The sequence below is a fragment of the Salvia miltiorrhiza genome, chromosome 5 (assembly GCF_028751815.1).
Source record: "Salvia miltiorrhiza cultivar Shanhuang (shh) chromosome 5, IMPLAD_Smil_shh, whole genome shotgun sequence".
NCBI classification, from domain to species: Eukaryota; Viridiplantae; Streptophyta; class Magnoliopsida; order Lamiales; family Lamiaceae; genus Salvia; species Salvia miltiorrhiza.
In genome coordinates, this window is record NC_080391.1 from 29,404,581 (window position 1) to 29,411,392 (window position 6,812).

General features: G+C 36.8%; 1 long non-coding RNA gene across 1 annotated transcript; it reads right to left on the bottom strand.

The window, feature by feature from the left end:
• Nucleotides 1-3,744: 3,744 nt before the first annotated feature.
• On the bottom strand, nt 3,745-6,540 carry LOC131026364 (uncharacterized). The gene is made up of 3 exons (XR_009102261.1): nt 6,409-6,540; nt 4,487-4,553; nt 3,745-3,970 (listed from the first exon to the last, which is right to left on the bottom strand). It is a non-coding gene; the product is annotated as an uncharacterized LOC131026364 (long non-coding RNA).
• Between the last annotated feature and the right edge of the window lie 272 nt (nt 6,541-6,812).

A 6,812-nucleotide genomic window follows, 5' to 3' on the forward strand; every position in this document is an offset into this window, starting at 1 on the left:
GAATATATGAGAATATCATCTATGAAAACTAGGACAAATTTATCCAGTTATTGATGAAAACTCGATTCATGTGATCCATGAAAACTACTGGTGCCTTCGTCAAACCGAATGGCATAACTATGAACTCATAGTGCTCATACCTCATTTGAAAAGCTGTCTTAGGTATATCATTCTGTCAAAATTTGAACTGGTGGTAATATGATCTCAAGTCAACTTTCAAGAAAAATGCGCTCCTCGTAATTGATCAAACAAGTCATCTATCCTTGGCAAAGGATATTTGTTCTTGAGTGTCAATTTATTCAGCTCTCGATAATCTATGCACATTCTCAACGTGCCATCCTTCTTTTTGACAAAAAGGACTGGTGCTCCCCACAGGGATACACTATGTCTAATAAAACCTAACTCGAGCAATTCTTGTAGCTGAATCTTCAGCTCTTGTAGCTCCTTAGGCGCCATTCTATAGGGTGCCTTCGACACTGGTGTTGATCCAGGTTCTAGGTCGATAGTGAACTCCAACTATCTTGTTGGTGGCAATCCTGGTAAGACCTCGGGAAATACATCTCTATATTCCCTTACCACTGCTACATCCTCAAAGTTTTTTTTTTTTTCTTAATTCTCCTTCATCATTCAAGTAAACTAGGTAAGCTTGTGCTCCTTTCTTCTTTACCAATTTCGACGCCTGAAGTGCCGAAATGATTGGAACTCTCTTCTTTCTATCAATGCCATGAAAACATGTCTGTTCCTTTCCAGGTGGTTGGAAAGTTATCTGTCTCTTCTTACAGTCAATCGGGGCAAAGTTCTCTGCTAACCAGTCCATCCTTAGAATAATGTCTACGTTCCACATAGGCATTAAGTGCAAGGTTCTTGTTTTCATCTTTAGTGATCATAACTCAAGCTCTAAGTTAGAAAACATGTGAGAAACTGTAGTAGTTCTTCCTACAGGAGTGATTACTCTCAACTCGGGACTAGCTTGTTTTGGTTCGAGTTTGAATGTAACATGCTTCAACCAATTAAAGAATGCGAAGCTCCTGTATTAAACAGGATTCTAACTGGTGCATCCAATAACTTGCCCATACTACCTTAAAGTCCTGCCTTAAACCGGCATTTAAAACTCAGACATCTCTTCATCAGTATCCTTCTTCTGATGAGCGAACGTGATAGCTCACAGAATTCTCAATTATACTCTACAACCGATTTCTTTCCTTGCATCAAACTTCGATAATCAGCCTCTCGCTGCTTACTGTACTCCTCGGTACATACTTCTCAAGAGTAGTCTTAAATTGTTCTCAAGTATAGTTTACCAGTTGCTCAGGTGTTAAAGTCCTCTGACGTGCCTCTCACTAGTCTTATACATTAAAAGAATCTACTAGGATAACTCAAAAGTTGTAAGGGTTCAATCCTAGAACAACATCAAAACAAATTGTTCAAGAGACTCAAATGAATGACCAGAGGGTAGAATGAAGTAACTACCAGGTCGAACAAAATGACCTACAGTAAGAACCCATCTGGCTTTTCAACCGAAAGTTGAAACACATGGGTTTATAAACCCAAAACACGTCTACTGAGATTTGGATCATGCGGACTGGCCAGGTCCAACATAATCACTCCCCAGTCACACGGGATATACTATCCCGAACTTGGAAATTCTGTGTCTTCTAAACCCTCAACATACTATACATAACAAAACTTAAGTTCACACCAGCAAGCTAAAAGCTTAAACTCAGGGTCCTATGTTCTAGACTCTTGTTTCGAAAGTTCAATATTTTTCGACTTTCCTCTCATGTTGCGGTGGTGGTGGCGGAGTATTATCCCGCCTATCCTTCACATCACACTCTTGATGACATCTTTGAGGCATTTTTGAAATCACAAAAGGAAAACTCAACTCGACCAACGCTCTAAGCATCCTCGAAACTCAAGTTCAATTTACTAACTCAACTTTAAGGAAACCCTCACGGTCACTTTAACATTCATCTGTAAGGCAATAAGCACTCACGAAATGCTAACAAAAAGACCACTCTGGTCAACCTAATATATCCATCAGTAGAATGCCTCTTTTTAGAGGACTTACATAAAGGGGTTATATAAACCCTACAAAAACCATAGTATCTATCGTAATGTCCCTTCTAAACCGACATCATTAATAGTACTATGTCTCGGTCTGGACCTCTTACAGTAATTGCTACCAGTTAACTCATCTAGTTGCTACTTTAGCACACTAGGAACATCCATCTATTTAACATCAGTAGGGTACTATATTCGCATGCTTATCTATCAGCATGTCAAAAGCTCAAGTATCAGTATCTCCTAAGTAAGTTATATACATCGCAATGTAATTGAAACTAATCAAAAACAAAGGTGTACTGCTCATACTCTCAAGATCATCCTTAGCTCTAGCCTACATCGGATTCTCTTCTCATCCTCATCAACTCTAGCCCTCCTCGGCTACTTCTCATCCTTTCAACCCTAGCCTTCCTTGGCTCTTTCTCATCCTTTCATAGTTTATGAACATGTGTTTGAAAATCTGCTAGGGTATCTCTGTACCACATACTGTACGCCTCGTCCTCGTATCTGATCTTCCCTGAGTTCGATCTCACAACAGTCCTGGCCAACCTATAAGGAGAACTTAAAGGTGACTCTAGGAACTAACTCTACTTGGCTCCAGCAACAGAAATAAACAAAACATAACTTAGCAAAACTCCTACTAAGTAGTACTGTTATCTTAAAACTCAAGCTCAAAATATCTAAATTCTCATCTCGTCCCATCTTTACTTAGTAGGGAATCTCTCTAAACAATGATATTAGATCCCTTAATCTAAATCATCGTGACTCAGTAAGACAACTCAACAATTCTCTCTCAAAGCCATCTCCAAAGACTATGGCTCATGATACCTCTTCAAGTACCATTAAGGTTGCGTGAGCAAAACTCGCGTCACAAAACAACTCAACATATCGTACAATATCTCATTGCAGCATGCTAATAACTCATCATTAATCATGCTATTATACTCAAGCTCATACTCAAACTCATAACTCAAACCAACAAGTACTTAAAGCAATTGCTAATTCTCTCAAACTTTAGCTCTAAGTTCTCATTTCATCCTTCTACTTAGTAAAAAAAATATCTCTTAACAATGACATTAGATTCCTTCATCTAAATCATCGTGACTTATCACAACTGCTCAAACAATTCTCATCACAAAACATCTCAAATACATCACATCATAACTCATAATTATGCATCCTCAATCATATAACATCATATGATATAAACGCTCTCATGATTCATCATGTAACGTCAACATATGCTCTTACAACATAATAACTCATTATTAATCATGTTGTCATCCTCAAACTCAAACTATGCACCTTCAAAGTGTAACATCATAACTCATCATATAACCTCAACATCATGCTCTTCAAAATTTAACGTCAAATAAACTTTGAAATTTTACATACCTCGTTGAGCCTGGTGTGATGGTGCGCTGAGCTCACGGTTGTTAATAACTATTAGTCTAGTGACTCATTCTAGACTAAACTCAAGACTTCTAATGCAGAGCTTTCCTTCGCTCTGATACCACTCTGTCACAGCCCGCCTTAACTAAGGATAGTTAAGCCGAGTGATCTACGACTAGGGATGGGGTTAAAGAATAAGGGGAAGAAAGGGGCGTCATTTGAAACCGTAAATCTTACTCAACTCAAGAAAAATCGTCGTATTTACTCATTAATACTCTTTTGAACAGTCTATGAAAGACAACATAAAACTTAATTAATATCATTAATCAAGTTATACATCATATGAAATCATTCTCTTAAGACTCAAAGTATGACATAACATACTATAACATCAACAACATCTTGCAGCGGAAAGTAGCTAGACATATGTATGAAGACATATTCTAGACAGGTTAACTATTTATTAACAACCCTGGAGACTCCGCTCATTGCAGCACCATCATCACATCAGCTCAACCTGCACATTTAGAAAACATATGCAGGGCTGAGTACAAAAGCACTCAGTGGGCACGTATGCCTAGGTATAAAAATACATGCTTCAAAACTGTAAATTGTCATGCCATCATAAACAGTACAGCAAGGGAGTTTTTCGCTAAAAAGGCCCAAGCTTACTAAGTTCATTTGTGATTCTTAAAGTTCGTCTGATCAGACTAAATTCTTTTGTAATCTATCATATCTGAAACTATGTGCCGGAGAGGTGGCCACCTCTCACGGTCACTTGACCGGCCAACCCGCTAGATGACTCACGGTCACTGGTGTACACTAGCCCTGGCAGGATAGCTATCAACTGCTCAGGACCCGAATTCGATTGCATCATTGGCAAAGCCAAAGCAGATAGATATCATACTAAAATTGAAACATTTTATGGCAAGACAATACTTGAAATAACTTTAACTCAAAGATTTTATCATGAAATAACTTGCTTGAACGTAACATTTAAACTCATTTTGATATATATGAAAGTAATGCCCACCTCGTTGTGTCTCTGTATCAATGAGTAACGTCACTCTCTCCCTCAAGTCGTTACTTCCCAAAAGGACCTTCATCGTTATGAAGAATTGGTGAGAAGTTATAAAAGAAACCTCGATTAATAATCTAATCTCTTTTATGAAACATTAGTATCTCTAATGTTCATCTCTCTTGATTGTTAATCAATATAACAATTATTATCTCTCGTCATTACTCATTAATTATAGCATCCTTATGTTATAATTAGCAGCGCTTCAATTAAAAGAAATATTTAACACATCGAAAAGTCCACTTTCTTAGCAGATCTATTCGCTCTCATCTCGTCTAATTAACCAATTAGAAAGTTAAACTTTCCATTAGGTATGTATTTGAGTCACAGGTCAACAAGAATTGACTATGCTCAAATTCTAATTTCACTAAAAATTTCGGCATGACCTATTCATATATAATGTCAGCCACGAGATTTCAACGCGTGAATCTCACTACGTGAACTCGTCTCTCGACTCAAAACTTAACATCTTGACATCTTTTCAACGCAAACCAAACAATTCAAAATCATCAAAACTCTTTATCAGTAAACTATCATTTATACTCGACACCAATTGTTCGAGTGTCAGATACCAACATTTATGTGCGTTAATCATAACTCTCACAACTCACACCATTTAGTCATATCGTATCATCCATCAAAACAAATATAATCAAGTTGTTTTCTAGAAAGTTTTGCTGTTTTTGTGTCATCTTTAAAAATTCATAACAACCAACTCAATCATCATAAACTCTCATACCAATTGATCTCAAAAACTCCATGAAGTGTAGTTCACTCTAAAAATGGTAGTTAACCAAAAAGGTTAAAGGTTTTTGGAGATATTGCTCTTTTAGTGCAGGCTGTCAAAGATTGACAGTTTCTGCCAATTTTGTTTAGGCCATTAGAAACCAAGGCAAACCTTAATAAAATTCCATCAAATTTAATCAGCCAAAACTAAAGGTATCCTTGAAGATTTGGTTAAAATTTCACAAGAGAAAACGTTCATATGATCTGCCAAATAAACAATGAAACTCATACACTTTTACTGTTGGAAAAATATGACAGCAGAACAGGGCATTTTTGAAATAATAAACTGCTCTGTTTCAGAGGTCATAAAAATCGAAATCTTATGTTTTTAGAAACGTATTGAAGTCTAGTTTCGTTTAAAAAAAACGGTGATGCAAAATCCTTCATGGATTAATAGATATAAACGTTTTTGTGAAGTCTACCAACAGTTGACAGATTCTGTCAAGGATTTTTTTCAAAATATCTTTAAAATACCAAACATCATCCAAAAGACATGAAATTTTGCAGCGACGAAATACACATATCATAGATAAACATACTAAAATTTCAGAGCCATCAAGCAATGAAAACTCATCGAAACATAAGCTTGAAACTGCTGTAAAATTTTGACAGAATTCCAGTTTTAATTTCGTTCAACAATTATCATCCATAAATTGTAAATCAATTAGCATGCTCATGTGATATCGTAGAACACATATACGCAATAATATTCATTATGCAACGTCCCAAACTTCACGAATTTAAATAATCATACTCTAAAAACTTATACAATTTTCGTGCTTGGAAAAATACGAATTTAATATATATCGATTCTAGCATACCCTTAAGCACAAATATCAAGTCAAAACGATCAAACAAAAATCGAAAGACAAGCTAATATGTGAAAAACGGGGCTGCCCTCATGGGTTTCATAGCTACGGTTCGTTCCGTTCTTACTCCCTTCATTAAACATGCTCAACATCTATCCAAGAACAACATACTAAAATTTCACGACGATCCGACGTCGTTTCAAAATAAAGTCGAGAATCGACGTTTTTCGACGTCGACGAAAATCGAAAAGAAAACCATCAAAACGTAGGTAGAGATCTTACCTACTTAGATACGTGATCGAAAAGATGATCGGCGCTCGTCTCGGTGCTCAAATCGGAGGTCAAAAGCTTAAATGGTATTAACGTTGAATATAGTGTGTGTTTTGGGTGTTGTGTGTGTGAGTTTGTGTGTTGTGCGTGAGTTTAGAGTGTTTGGTTGTAGCAGCCAACACTTTAATAGGGAAAGGGGCTTTGGGAGGTTTGGGGGTGGTTAGGGGTAGGGTAGGTTAGATATTTAAGATATTAACCCGTTAGTCGTTAAATATCTCGTCTCGTCTCATTTTAACAACTAACAACCCATACTCTTTGTTACTCGCCCTCTCAACCTCTACTCACTTTCATTGCACTCGTAATTCTATATAAATATAGAAAACACAAGCTCGTTCTCGAAATTCTGATAAACGAGC